Here is a 15,462-nt window from a genome sequence, read left to right on the forward strand (position 1 = left end):
TTTTTCTGTAGTCCTTCATTTAAACTTTGCGTAACAGCCCCAGATAACACATTGTTTAGAGCTGGCAACCAATTTCCCCAGTTTTACCAAGCGGCGCATTCGCTGTAACATCACTGGTCATTTTTAGCTATTGTACGTCTTTGTCTGGTCCAGTTAGAAAAGCACACAAGCACTCCAGTACTATCAGTTATGCTTGGAGGAACATAAGAAGGGCGAGGGGGAGGGGAGAGGAGGCGACACAAACTCAGAAATATCCTGTTTTTCTGCTTTGGGAGAGCACAGCCCGCTAACAGCCAGGTCCAGCCCACCAGAAAAGCAGTGTACTGCAGTATTACTATTGGTAGACAGAATGGAAAATCCTAAGCCACAGAAATATGCCCTCCCAATGATCTCTGTCTCAAAGAAAAAAAAAAAAATCTTAAAAGTCGCATCCTTATTGAATTTGTTTTCCTTGAAATTAATTTTACTTTGTGGCCTAGTTGTTTTTTATTTCTGAACCTTCTATGGGCCACATCTGTGGAAGTCTGATCAACTACTCTGAAACCAGCTGCTGCTGAGATGCTTTCGGTTAAGCTGAAATTAAGAACAGGTTTGTGGGCTCCGTACCTGCTGTGAAGCCGTGATGTAGTTTATAAAATTACATATGGGTGAGAAAATCTGACTGCCAGGGCTGGAAAAGTTGGTAAATTTCGCATGAACCTAAAATAGCTGTGTACGCTGAGGCTGTACTTATTTGCAGTATTAACTTTCTCTGCTCTCTTCCTCAGTGTCATTGTAAAAGCAATATTGGATAATTCAGTTTAAAAAAAATGTGGGTTTGAGAGGATCAAAGCACAAAAAATCAAAATCAGGCTATATCCTAGCAACTGTGTTGGCGGTAGGGGCAAATATGAAAGACATTAGAGTTAAAAATGTTGATTCTTCAAGAAAGGTCTCCAGATTATTTCTGCCATAAGGAAAAGCTCATTACATGCCATAAATGAGATGATGGAAACAAATACCAGTCATCTTTTATCATTGATGCAATTACATGCATAGCAAGGGGACAACTTGTATAAGTAGAAAGTAAAGAGGTTATGACCACATCCTGACACCTGATACAATTTGTCAACAGATATGACCAAGTTGCTTATTGCTGTTACACATTAATAGACACGTCGGATCATGAAATATGTGCACCTCTCCAAACGGAAAAATATTTTCAAATCCATTCACTAGATTTATGCCACTAAATTAACAGGGTGCAAGAGCTTGACCTCAATCCATGCAGACCCAGAGTATGCTGGTGTGCAAAACTTTGATGGGTGGGGGTGTGTTTTCATAGTACAAACTCTGTAAGCAGCCTGACACCACCAAGCTACCGAGGCATGATTAGAGAGGAGAGGAAGATTGTTGTGATGCACATCAGAAGTCAATGTATTTAATCCAAGTGTATAAGCTTGTTATTAATTGAAGCTATTTTGTTTCAGAGTGAACTTTGTGCCACCCACAGAAACTCTGGAAGCACACCAGTGTTAAAATGGCCCATTTTAACTGGAGTCAGAAATGTGAATTTCTTTTTTAAAAGAAAATGCTTCTGTGTGATGATCTGCAGACATAGGTGGGTATTAGAGCTGTCTGTGCCTTCCAGCTGGTTACTTCTGCACATGTTTTTTTGTATATCCAGATACACCAAGAAAAAGTCTGGTTTAGAATGTAAAGAGTTAAAGGTTATTTGTCCTCAGTTGGTGTGCTCTTTTTTCTGACCAAGCACAGTTTCAGAGCAAAATCTCTGTCTTAGATTTAAATAGAATTTCAGATAGATTTGTAATAATTGAAAATATTAATTGGCACAAAACCTGAGTAACTCTGAGCAAGCACGCAGAAAAAGAGACTGACTCCCCTAGATTACATTTCACAGACTGTATTTGTGTATGTGACATGTACACACTCACATATGCACACACATATATATGAAATGTAATCCAAACTTGGCTTGTTTGCCTGTCTTGACGTATTTATCTATGCTTTCAGCCTTGCTTTTACAGAGATGGCCTTTTTCCTCACTACTCTACCACAGTGTTTCTCAGGAACCTTTTCTTATCTAAACTTCCACCAATCACTCCTAAGGCTAAGTTATGCAGACAAGTCATCGCACAGAATTTCATCAAACTGCCATTTTCCCTAACTTGAGAAAGCCTGGTCCCAAACGCTGAACAAATAATTTATTAGACCATAGCAAAAGTAAATAAATGCTTTCCTGCTCCAAGTATTTCATTAGCCAGAATTATTATACATACAAGTCTATAAATAGTAAAACACGTATTGAGCCATTAATATCGCTGACATTCTCATACAAAATACTGTAATTTAAAGAATTTGAAACTGGAAAACATCTCCTGGAAGATTTCTGGGAAAGATAAAATGAGTAAACTGTCTGCAAACAAATTAGTCACCCATGGAAATGGTACATTACTAACAAACTGAAAATTAAGCACATCATCTCTACCTGAAATTTCTCATGACATCGATGATATTATGCAAATATATCCCGCATATCTTTTGAATCTATAAATTCTTACGCTGTTTCAGGTTTGCTTTTAAAACCCAGAAGTGCTGGGCTCAGCAGAAGAAATGTGAGAAAATCTCCTATTTAAAATTACATGGACAGAGGAACTCTGCTGGTGACTTTCCGTGAAATTAATATACCGCTTGATTGTTTTTAAGGTCTCTGCATCTTCTGAATTTTTAATTGCCTTTCCATTAAAGTGGAATACCCCTTGTGTACTAAGCTTGAGATGGGTTCTCCAGTCCTTTCATTCCTGTAGCCTCCTATTTTCTTACAGGAACAAGGAGTATAAGACTGGGCCCTACGGAAGAAAATATGGAAAATATCAAGCATTTTAAGCATTACTCTGTCAAGTAATAGGGCAAGCACTGTGTTGTGTATTCTCATGTTTTACTGTCTAAGGAAAAGAATCTGTACAGACTCTGAGAGAAAAGGAATAGGTCATAAAAATCACATTTTTAGGTAGAGGAGTTGAGAAGTCTCATGCACCTTTCATTGCTCTGACTTGTCAATTTTCGCCATATGGAAATTGTTAGCTTAATACTGTAGTTCTAAATACTGCCCAGGAATGCTGATTTATAATGGATTTCTTACTCTTTGTGTAAAGAAATGCTAAAGTACTATATAAACTGTGATTAGAGAATCTACACGCTTGTGTTATAGGCGTGTGCCTGGGGTGGATGCTGCAGACTCAGAGAGGTGACATCTGCTCTGGTCCACTCGCAGGTAAATTTGGCACCAGTAAACTCAGAATTCCCACAAAATGCTGCACTGCTGGAGCAACTGGTAACCCAATTTGGCCTGCAATTGAAAAAGTGCGCAGGAAAGATGCTGATGCATGAGGGACAAAATCCAGACATTCCAGATGCGTTATTTACTATTGGAGGCACTTAAAGACACCCCCCATTAATGTAACGAAGCTGCTTTTGAAGAACAGGACACGTGCATTTTTTAAAGTGTGTCCTCTCTGTATTTTGACCAGCTGCTATGCGCGTCTAGTTATTTTTTTTCCTGTAAATTAGAATTAAATTTGATTGTCCCAAATACATCCCACTCAGGCATTCATGCTGAAAGCAGCAACAATTGTCAATGACCTTTAACACGCCTGCTATACAAATTAGTGCAGATCATTAATCACACATAGCTTACATTTTATGATTCGTGTATCCTTCATTACCAACTTTCCCCTCTCGCCCGCTGCCTCCCACCCCCACCCCTTCCCTTTATTCCGAGGGTTCTTGTAATAAGCGCTGGAAAGGGCAGGATTTAAAGCCTCCCCCCGCCCCAATTTTGTTCTCTCCTCATTGCCGGAGCAGTTCGCGGTCCCAAGTGCAGGAGGGAGGAGGGAGGGCGCCCCAAGAAGGGCTGGGCCGGGCCGGGCCGGGGGGACCCCGGTGGGAGCTCAGAGCCGGGTGCCCGGGGTGATGGGGTTCTGCCGGCCCGGGGCGGCGAGATAACACCGTCCCTCCGCCAAAAGTGCTCCGTGTCAATCGTACGTCATCGCACATTACGAGACAAAGAAAGAAAGAAAAAAAAAAAAGAAAAAAAAAAAAGGCTCCATCCACACCCTTGATGTCTAGTACGGAGCGCTGAATTAGGCTTCCCAGCCATAGACTAAACACACTCCCCTCGCCTGTGGCACACACAGATTTGGCGTGATTAAACAGCTTCGCAAACAGGCAGGAAAACAAGAATTGAACTTTTCAGCCATAGGAAGGGGGGGGGGGGGGGGGGGGCGTGTTTTTTTTTTTTTCTTGTTTTCTTTTTTTTTTTTTTTTTTTTCTTTCTATAGCCATATGGCAGATTGATTTGTTCGGAGGTCTTTCAACTTCCCCAGCGTGGCTGTTGAACAGTATTCCTCTTTGATCTTGATTGAGGACTTTAATGTTGTTGTTTCTGCGCATTTAAATAGATCCATAAATATTTTACCAGCGGAATTCGCGCGCCCCCCCCCCCAAAAAAAAAAAAAAAAAAAGAAAAGAAAATGCAAAAAAAATAAAGTTTCTCATAGAAATGCATCTGGGGCAGCTGCAGCCCGCACCTCTGGCAGCGCAGGCGGTACGTGGGAAGCGGGGCGGTGGTGGGCAGGAGGAGCAGCACTCACCGCTCCGCGCCCGCACAACGCGGGGCCCCCGCGCCCCAACTTTTCCCCGCGGCGCAGACAATGGTCGGTCCCCGCGGTGGTGAGCGCTGTGCGGCGGGCCCGGCACCGGCCACACCAGCGGCGGCTCTGGCGGGCGGGGCGGGCGGGGCGCGGCGGGGGCGGTGCGCGGGCGCGGGGCGCGGCGGGGGCCGGCCGCGGAGGCGCTCGGCGGATCATGTGTGTGTGTGTGTGTGTGTCTGGTGTGTGTGTCTCTGTGTGTGTGTGCGTGTGTGCGCGCAGCGCGGCGCCGCTCGCATGCGGCGCGTGGTTTCACCTTCAGCGCGGCTCGGCGCGCCCTTCCCCGAACGCCGCGCAGGAGGTGAGGGGCGGCGGGGCGGGGGGACCTCGGGCTGTGCCCCTGGGGGGAAAAAACACCCCTCAACTTCGCGCCTCCCCCCCGGGTACGGGGACTGTCCCCCCGGCCATCGGAGCGGCTCCAAAATGGTAACTTTGCGCTGTTGGGCGAGGAGGAGGAGGAGGAGGAGGAGGTCGGGTTTGCTGCAGTGGTGGTGCCGGGGGGTGGGGGAGCCTTTTGGCTTTGTACGCTCCCTCAGGGGCGTGCGGGGGGGGCGGACGGCGATATTAATCCATTAAGAGACAAAGAACAAATTGCCGCACTTTAAAGTAAAAAGCTGCGGCTGGAGGAGGCGGGTGATGGGTCGCGGAGCCCCCGGTCGCCACTCCAGTCATTAACAGCGGTGGTTCCCCCTTTCCCCAGCCCCGCTGACACCGATCCCGTGTGTGTGTGTGTGTGTGTGGGATGCCCGATGCGGGGCTGTGTCCCTGTGTCCCCCTCTCTGCCAGTCGCTCCCTGGGCAGGGGGTCGCTGCGTGATCCCCGTTACAGAAGTGCACAGTTTATCAAAGGAAGTTGGGGGCGGGCGGGCGGAGAAAACAATTATTCACATATAGACAGCGAGGAGGACTCGGAGGACAATGTCTCCGTAGCGATTATTTCCAGAAGAGGAAAAATAGCCCGTTTGATGCGGCTGGGGTGGGTGGGGGAGGGAGGCAGGGAGTTTAATGTACACGTTAAAAAAAAAAAAAAAAAAAAAAAAAAAAAAAAAAAAAAAAAAGGGGGGGGGGGGGTCGAAAGGAGGGAAGAGAGAGAGATAAGAAGGGAGAGAAAAGAAGAATAGAAATAATGCAGTTCCAGACATTTTCTGCTATAAAAGCTTTCCTCCTCCTCGTCCCTCCCTCCCTCCCTCCCCCCATTACTATCTTGGGTGATCATTAGCATAGCGCCGAGCCGCGATCCCAATGCGAATTAGGCACTCGGGCAAGTTGGGGAAAGTTTGGATGGGTGAACTTTGCAGGGAGGGAGGAAGGTGGGGTGCTGGCCCTGGCAGTGCGTGTGCAGAGGCGTGTGCAGCATGACAGCCGCCCCTTGTTTATCCCCCCAAACCAGCCAACCCCCGCGATCAACCGCTGGAGACAAACCCGGTGTTTTAAGGCGAAAAGTGTCGGTTTGGAGTCGGCAGCATTTATTTATTTATTGGGAGCGGTAACAATCTGCCGGCACAGCCGGGCTCCGGCGGGGAAGGCGCATTGTGTGTGCCCACACTGGTCCCTTACAGTGCCCTGTGCACACCGGGGCGCCCGGGCACTGGACGTGCAAATATCATCTTGCTCGGGCTATTTTCGAAACATTAATTCTGTTCTTTATTTAATCCAGATGCAGGGTTCCCCCCCTCCCTCCCTGCCCCCCATTTGCTGCCTTATTGTTGGTGCACATTTTCTGAAAAGACGACTGGTGTAACCTGTGGAATTTGAAATGCAAATAAAAGCCTGTGGGAGTTGAGGCAGAACAAATCAGCATTTATAAAGTGAAAAAAGATTTAATGTCTTTGAAACCACTGCGAGATTTTTTTTTTTTTTTTTAAATAAGAACTGAATCGTGACGTCAAGTCGTTCGGGCAAAGATTTTTTAATTTTTTTTTTTTTTTTAAATGTCTGAAACGCGGGTATGCGAAGTGCTTACAGGAAAAACAGATTACAAGATTAACATCTGTTAACATGATCGTTTATCTCCAGCCAAAAATAGGTCAGTCCTTTCTTAAGGAAACACGATTGCTGGGCGCATGATTAAATAATGAAATTAGGCTGATGAGTTCATAAATTAGACGCTGTGTCGACGTGCGTTAGGATCCGACCTGCGATAAAAATATGTGATTCGCGGTCCGGCGGAGAGCGGTGCGGGGTCAAAGTCCCTTTTTGGGGAGAGGCGCAACTCTCTCTCTCTCTCTCCTCCTCCCCTCGCTCCCCATGGCCGGGCGCTCCCCCCCTCGCACCCAGCGTCTCCCGGCCGGGGAGCCCAACTCTCCCGGCCAGCGGAGAAGTTTCCTGGGCGGGGAGGCCGCGGGGGTGCCGCGGTGAGGGGGCTGGGGAGCCGAGCCGAGCCCCCGCCCGCGGCCCCGCCTCACCGGGGCGGCCTCAGCCCTCGGGCCCGCCCCGCCACCGCCCGCCCGGCCCCGCTCGGCCCCGGGGTGTCGGGGTGGGACGGGGAGCCGCCGTGCCGCCGCCTCCTGCGGTCTTCCTGCTGCCCTGCCCTGCCCTGCCCTGCCCGGAGCGCAGCCCCGGCCCGGCCTGGTCCCTGCTGTCCCCTCGCCGTTCTCCCACAGCGCTGGGATCCGGCTGTTTTTTGGAAGTGGGTGCAAAAGCGCCTCTATGAAGAAGCTCCTCGGGCCATTGGCAGGGCCATCGATATTTTGATTTTTGTGGGGTTTATTTTAATATTTTTATTATTTTGAGGATGACTCCCCGGTTTCTGGAGTGTCCCCAGAGCGGGTGGCCGGGTGCTCAGGGCCGGCCCCCCAGGCCCGGGGAGGGTCCCAGTCCCCGCCCGGCAAAGGCCGCGGCGCTTTGGCCCCGTGCCACCGACTGTATTTCATGCTTGCTGCACTAAATGAGTTAACAGCCAAAGGGTTTTTCATTAACTCGACTTGGCAACCGTGTATTTCGTTGGATTCTCCCCCCACAACCCCCCTCCCCCGAAAAAAAAACCCAAAAAGCGTAATTTTAAGCAAAAGCTGAGTGGCATAACATGGGTTGAATTTGATTTGGGAGAGGGAGTCTTTTTCAAAATCTTCTGTCAGGTCTCCCTTGTGCCCCCATCCCTGGGCATGGTGTGTGGATGGGATGATGGCTGAGAGTTTTATTTTGTAAGATGTGCTGTGTGTCCTAAATTTTGAGCATTGCTTTCCAGCAGTGTTTTAAGGCCCTGTGTGTCCTGGAGCAAGCAGGAGGATGCTGACCCTGTGGCAGGACAGTGACTTTCAGCTGCCTCCCCTTAGCTCCATGAAGGGATAGGTGGATGGGGCTGGGGGCAGCGTGTACCTGTACATGCTGGGGGCTGGATGCTGGGGACAGGGGCATGCAAGGCTGGGAGGGGCGTTCCACAGGTGGACAGGAGTGTGTGCACAGATGCAGGGCAGGGATGGGTATGTTGCATTGCTGCATGGGAGTCAGATGTGTGTGCCTGTGTGTCCTGCTGTCACACAGCACAGTGAAGCTCACATGGCTGTGGGGTGGGGGAAAGCTTCATGGGAGCACAGGTGCATGTGTGTGCTCATGCCCCCATGTCCGTGGCTGCGTCCCATGGGCAGGTGTGGGTTGTAGTGCATGTGGGGCTTCTCTAGTGAGGCCTCCATATGCTTGCCCCCCAGGCTGGCTGCTGCCAGTGGGCAGAAGATAACTGTACTGGAAGAGGTGTTGGCTGTTTTGTGGGGAAGCAGTGCCAGGGAGGGGTGTTGGTGATGGGAGCAAAAGTTTCATCTCAGTGGGGAGTATGTTGGTAGTTTTGCTCCAGTAGTTTTGTCTGTGGCAGCTGGCGGGGGATGAGTTGTCTGTCAGTGAATGTTGTTGCTTTGTTTTTCTGCCAAAGTGTCCTTCACTTTTGTCACAGCAAACCCACAATCATCAGCCTGGTCATCTGCTACTCTGTGCACCCCACCAGGGTGGGCATAGTGGTTTTTGGAGCTTCCCCCTGTTGAACCTGGAAGCTGAAGTTGCATGTGGTGTAATTAGTATCAAGGTGCAGGTATTCCAGGAGACATTAGTTTCACAAGGGTGGCTGCCATAGCCATCTTGAGCGAGCTCTGTATAATAAAGTCATTTTCGTGGAGCTCTGTGTTACTGGCACAAACACACCTTTACTAGCTCCTGGTGTAAAGTGGTTTTTAGCTGTCGCTAAAAATTCTTGCCTGGGTTTTGTTTTCAAGCCTTTAGTTCCTATAAAACTGAGTGGTGTTGAAGTGACACCTAGTTAGTAATAAGTACTGTGGAGTCTGTGTGAACAATAGCCATTCCTCTAAACTGTTAGATTAATATGCAAAGATAATGCTTACAAAAAGGAGAGAAAAAAAAAAAATAAAGCATCAGTGAGAATAACATTGTCCTAAGGAGTGATCTAAAACATGTTTAAAGAGAGGAGTGCTCTTTGTTAGCAGGGCACCTGTCTGAGCTTAGCATGGCACCTATCTGAGCTTAGCACAACTTTCTAAAGTTGTACCAAACAAACTGGTATTAGTCTCTCCATGAATGCGAACGACTTTTTCTCTGCATCATAGAAAAGAGTTTACATCACTAGGGTGAAATCTACCTACCGTTGCTTGCAAGTGACCTCAGTAACTCTATCTGCCTAGAATGGAGCAACGTTTTGTAGATTAAAGTTTTCCTGTGGCAATGACTAATGTATTTACTTTAAAAATTAGGTTCCTTGTGTGATTTTAAAATTGGTCATAGTACTGTGCTGTCACCAAGATTTAATAATAGCAATTATCAGTACAGAAGCATTCATTGAAGGGGTTGAAAATGATTATGCCATTGTTTTGAATCTCTCCCTGTTGAATTGATCCTCATTTTAGCAAAGGAGGATATTTATGTCTTAACATCTTACAGATCACCTTCAGAAGCTGGGCTATTGGTTTCAGTTGACTGAAAAATGCATAACCTTTAAAATGCACCCTGCTGTGGGGTGCACACCAGAGAGGCAGTTCTGGAAGAGTATCCTCATGGAAATGGTGTAATCACCAACTCTTGAGAACTTTGGCAGTCTATTTAGTTGGACTTTTTTGTTAAGGTCTTTGTGTGCAAGTGACTTCAACAGTTACCTTTAGTTACCTATAACTATCATCTTATATCATTATATATATATATAGTTATAATTACCAATAAGTATTATCTGTCTATAGGTACCTATAACTATAGTTATCTATAGTTTCTGTCAGTCATTCTCTGTGATTAAGATCTGATGAGTTTTATGCTGAGGTCCCATGTAATGAAGGGTATCTATATTTAGTATGATCCAAAACCTGTCAGCTTTGAAAGGCCTTCTGTGAAGACTTCAGTTTGTGCCAAGAACTTCCGGGACTTCTCTGAGATTACATGCAGTATGCAGAATGATCTAGTGCATAAGCTTTTGTTGAGACCAGTGATAAAGTCTGTATATATGTCCTTAAACTGGAAATCTGGGTTTGGCTATATACTGTTTCTTAAAGTCATCAAAATAGAAAGCTGAAATGCAAAGTGATTGCATTTTGCAGGAGGCAACTTGTCTAAGCTTGCAAATTTCACAAGAAAAGTGCCTGTTGAAGTTTTTGAGACACGAAGTATGAATTTGTAGATACGTATCTTTTAAGACTGAATGGGCACTGGATTTCTGCACAGAAAGGAGAAATGGACCTACAACTGTTTTTCACAACCATGTGCTGTTCTTTAGTTGGATAAGAGCATGTACAGCCATCCTAAAAATTGACTTGTAGCTTGTGAATCCACTGCTGACCCATTCAAGCAGCCTTTCCACTCCCATTGACCACCGGGAGTTGCATGAAGGTGATTCTGGGTGGAATTACAGTTTCTGTATATGTATCTGAAATCCTTAATTATATTGGCAGTTAATCAACTAAAACTTACTATTTTTTTTCCCTCTAGCCATAAACTTAATCCAGATACCTAATCAGAGTGTGGCAAAAAAAACCCCCAAAAACAAACAACCAAAAAACAAAAAACAAACCCCCCAAAAAACCAACCCAGGAAAAAAAAAGTCACATTTATTTGATTAGATATCTGCAATATAAATATTTGAAACTTGGAGCAACATTGCTTTTTCAAAGCAGACATCTTACATACTGCAAATATTTATACACTTCAGTGCTAGGATAAAGCTGTTCTGACTCAGACACTGAAGGCAAAATTCTGTTTTTCAGTTACCCACTGTAACTGCACAGAAACTCTATACAGTGCTTGGGAGTTAGAATGACTTTACAGATAGCAATATTTCTTGGTTGTCACTTCTGCGTTAAAAGTAAATGAAACTTCCTTTCCTTTTCCAGCAGGAACGATTGTAGTAAATATTATGTTAGTGAGCCCGCATGCAAGTGGATTATGGTCCAGGTAGTTAACACTGCCACGGCTTTCATTAGGATGATGACTTCATTACTAATGTTTACTTTCATTACCTAACTGTTAGTCAGCAAATGTTTGGTCTCTTGATCTGCTGAACCTGCTTTGCCATTTGAAGCCAGTGAGCTCTCTTTTTTTTTGGTGTGATGATTACTCAAGGCTGGTTGTTCATTTTTTGATGTTGTTTACATCCTCGGTTATCTGCAGAGGCCCATCAGCGTTGTTACACACTTGGTGTTAGCAGTTTCTCCTTGCATTCCTGAAACTGCATTACGGCAACGGCGCTTGTGCAAATGAATGCGGGGCATTAAGCCGAGATTAAATTAGCGTGCGGATGGACAGAACTTGCATCTCATAACTTGCTACCAAACTGTTTATTGCCTAATAAATTCTAGCAGGTCTCATAGCAGTAGCACACATCTGCTGTAAGATAAGCTGCTTATTTACCACTCCCAAGTTGTGAGCTAACAGGGACACCAGGGCAAGGGCTGCTGAAGACTCTGGTCTGTGAAACTGTTTCACGTCATGGCTTGAACAGAGGCTCTTTTCTGTGGATTCAAGACTTCTTATCTTCTGAGGAGTACTTAAAATTCATTTTTGCTAACCTTTCATTTAAGTGATTGCTTATGGAAAAGAATTAAATTTTTATCAGCAGGATATTGTGTCGCTTAACGCTTGTTCAACAAAATCCACATTTCATTATGGGCCGTTGCAGAAGCTGTAGGCCTGGCATTACTGTTGTACCGTTGCGGTAAACCCAAGGTAACTTTAGTAGGGTGACTCTGAATTTATAGCACTGGATGTGGGGATGAATTTAGCACACAGCACTTAGCTCCTAATTAAAGCTTATAGTATTACATCCGTAATCAGGGCACCCTTAGAATCTCTAAGAAATTACTTTTTCCTTTGTCTACTCTTCTCCCTTTTCTTTCTTGCCATCTCACTGTGTGGTGTTGGGAGCTTGCTTCTCCATGTTGGGGCTGTCATATTTATGTCCCAAAGGAAATGCTTTCCAGCAGAGTACTTCAAATTGCAAAGTAGAAGAATTTTGTGGCTCCCTAAATCTTTAAGGCCAGTTTCTAAAATGATCTAGCTTTTAATCTGCTTTTCAAAGTAAAATAAAAACTACAAAGCATATGTAATTACAATTTGTAGCTATTTTTAGACTCCTGACATGTTTCATTTATAGTATAATGATAAAAACAAATAGCACAGAGGCTAGACAGACAATTTTCAAACCAACAGCATCCACTTCAGCTACCCTGTGTGTGTTTCATACATGTTTCCTTTGGTTCTTTTTTTTTGTTGTTCTTTTTTTGGCTGGGAGTGTACTGAAACGGTCTCAGTACATGCTGGGGGGTGCAGAGAGAATGAGAGCTCTGTCTGTCAGGCAGGTCCTGTTGTGAGTGTTTGCTGAAAACCGGATCGTGTGTCATTGAGTTTTAACGTACTGCACACACACACACAGACACACGCACGCATGCTTTGCTTTTCCTGCAGGTAAAATAAAGGAAGAACGGTGAGTTGGCTCGTCACTATTTTTACACTGCATAGAAATGCTTAATGTTGGCTTATTATGGGGATAAAGCTGACTGAATAGTAATTTTTCCTTGTCTTTTTTAAAAAGATGGTGAACAGGGAAGTGGTGTTAGTTTTCAGCAAAGAAAGAGGGAGAGAAGCCGATGGAAATTGAGGTGTTCTAGTCACAATTGTAGCCTAATTTTAAAATCCTCACGTTTAGTTATTTAAAAATAGATTTGGAAATGAAATTAGCCATGTTCTTTGTTTTTAAAAGGGTAACGTGTGCGCACTCACCATATGGTAGCATTTAACCCATATTGTATGAGCTGACAAGAAGTCACATTTATTCTCTGATTTATTTCAGTGTTTCAGAATGTTCTTTTTCTGAAATCTAGTACAATAAAAGATGCATTTAGTATTGTGCAATGTAATTGTCTGTGTAGCTGTTTTGCCTCATTGTTACAATGATACCAGGTTCATGAGTAAGCAATATTTTTCCCTTCTGAAATAATTTCCTTAAGAAATAGTCATTCTCTGAATGTTGAAATGGTTTGCAGGAAGAGTTATGAACAATAGCCAGTGACACGGTGTGTTGTAAAGGATTGCGGGGCGAGGTGTTACAGTCTGCTGGCTGAAACTAGAGCTGCTCCTTTGATGGTTCAGTGTGTGCTTGCAAAGTCTTTCTCTCCCCCACCTCATGCACCAGTCTTTACACAGAGGTTGCTTAGTTGTCTGTTTTAATGGATGCATTCTGCTTTCCTTTGTGGTAGACTCTGAGGCACCTGTATTGGTGAGCTGGTACCGGTATTGGCAGCCACAAGTATGATAAAACTACGAATCAGGCGACTTAAGGACTGACTTAAACTATGCAATTAGGGAAATAAGATATCTTATTTTCCCTTTGGATTTGGATTTCCTTGGGAGTTGTATTTTTAGGCTTTCTTTCCCCTGTGCCATCCTATCTATGCACATCTTTGGGGTTTCAGGAGATGGGGCTCTACTGCAAAGTCCCAAAGTGTGCAGTAAACAGGAGTTAGCCCCATACGGTGTGTTGCGTGAGAACTTTCAAAAGTCGGTGGCACTTCTCACTGAGGTACCAGTTGCTCACCATCTGTCTCTTAAAGTAATTTCTTTTAACCTTGGGACTCTAAAATGTTTCGACAAGGTTATTCATGTGTTTGTATGAAGTGTCTATAAGTGTACCAAAAAACTGCTAAGCTTCTAATTTCAACGTGGTGTTTGAATGCTAATGTATACCAATTAGGAATGGCTGATGTTGTAATTTATAGAAGTTGAAAGGAGCATTAAACACCACCCTTCCAACACTAAATATAGCTCTTCCTCCTGTGTGTAGCTGCTTACGTGAAACCAAGGGTCTGTCTTCCAGATTCTTGTGCTACCATGTTGATATGTCCTTGGATAAACTACCAGGCTCCTGTATTATCACATCAGTCCCTTTGCAGCATCCTGTGTGTGTAACTGTACCTTTAGCTGATTAACACAATGCTTTCTTGGTACTGTTTTTGATGGCCCTGTGAATGCTTATTTTAAAACCTTTTTTAAAGGAGGGTTTTCATCACTAAAGAGAAGAGCTGTATGAAATCTATAAATACTTACTTTAATTAGATTTGCTCTGTTTGTCTTTTTTTTTTTTCTTTCCCTCCAGATAAATTTTACCTTAGTAATGAATGCTGTGATCTTCAATGCATAATTTATATTGACATTAATAATGATAGTTGGAGAATATTTTAATGCCAGTTTGAGAAAACATGACAATTTATGTTGATAACCTTGGTCCCATTAAATTAGAACAGATTTTAGTAGAGAGCTGTGACTATCAGTGGTATGATGAAATAACCCATTACTTTTCATTGTGGCAAGCATATTGGAGGGTTCATTTTATCATGAGCGGTACATACCAGGTGTCAAGTGACATGCCAGACACACAGCTTTGCTTCTGAATGACTCTTTCCAATTAGAAAGTAATGGCTTTAACGGGATCAACCAAGTAATCGGAGTCTGTCAGTTCTCCAGTGCCAGGAGGTGTATATTTGCAAATGTTATTTATTTATCTGCTTTTTAATGAGTCGCAAAATTGTCGGTTACCTTGAGTAAATTTGGGGGGTGGTGGAAATACGATGTGGAAATTGTGGGATTAATGGTTTAGCAGTTGGGATTAAAAATAGTCTCAGCAAATTACCCTGTTGATACTGAAGCCAGAATCTGTTAATGGGGTTACAAGCAGATTGGTTTATCGGTCATTTATTTTCTAGGTTGATTAGGGATTATAGGTTGCCATCACAAAAGTAAGCAGCGCAAAAGGCAAGGATTGGTAATATTTCACTTCAAAGTTTCATAAATTTAAGAGGGTGTCTGGAACTCAAAACTGGTTTCTCGATTGTGGGTAGCCTTTCCCATCAGAATCTTACATTTTGAAGTAGATGTCTAAGGAGATGGGGTATTGTAAAGGGATGGTTTAGCATGCTAAAAGTCTGAAAAATGGTACAGAACAGTAATCTCTGGAATTCCTGCAGGCCACTAAGAAATTTTTTAATGCCTGCTCCTGAATTGCCTATTGTTGTGTCTCTTGTTTCGGTGCAGAACCCAGGGCATTTCGTACTGACAACAATGTGTATGATGTGTAGTCTGTGCAATAGACTGATGGCTTTTGTGTCCTGTTCTAAACTGCAAACAAACTGTGTGTACCTCTGCATAACAAAGTCCTTTAATTGCCACCTGTTTATTGCAGATCACACATAGTCTTCTGAGCTAGGAATAGAGTTGCAAACCAGGGCATTCCCTCTGAGTCCTCATAGAAAGATGACACCCATGATGGAACTCTTTAGATA

General features: G+C 44.3%; 1 protein-coding gene across 1 annotated transcript in view; it reads left to right on the plus strand.

Moving 5' to 3' along the window:
* Window positions 1-4,993: 4,993 nt before the first annotated feature.
* ZNF516 (zinc finger protein 516) overlaps window positions 4,994-15,462 on the plus strand; it is a 99,209-nt gene continuing 88,740 nt past the window's right edge. Inside the window, exon 1 of the mRNA XM_083881957.1 lies at window positions 4,994-5,010. The gene's annotated coding sequence lies outside the window, so the exon portion shown is untranslated. The remainder of the gene's footprint in view (window positions 5,011-15,462) is intronic.

Source organism: Zosterops lateralis (assembly GCF_965231275.1).
Source record: "Zosterops lateralis genome assembly, chromosome: 1".
NCBI classification, from domain to species: Eukaryota; Metazoa; Chordata; class Aves; order Passeriformes; family Zosteropidae; genus Zosterops; species Zosterops lateralis.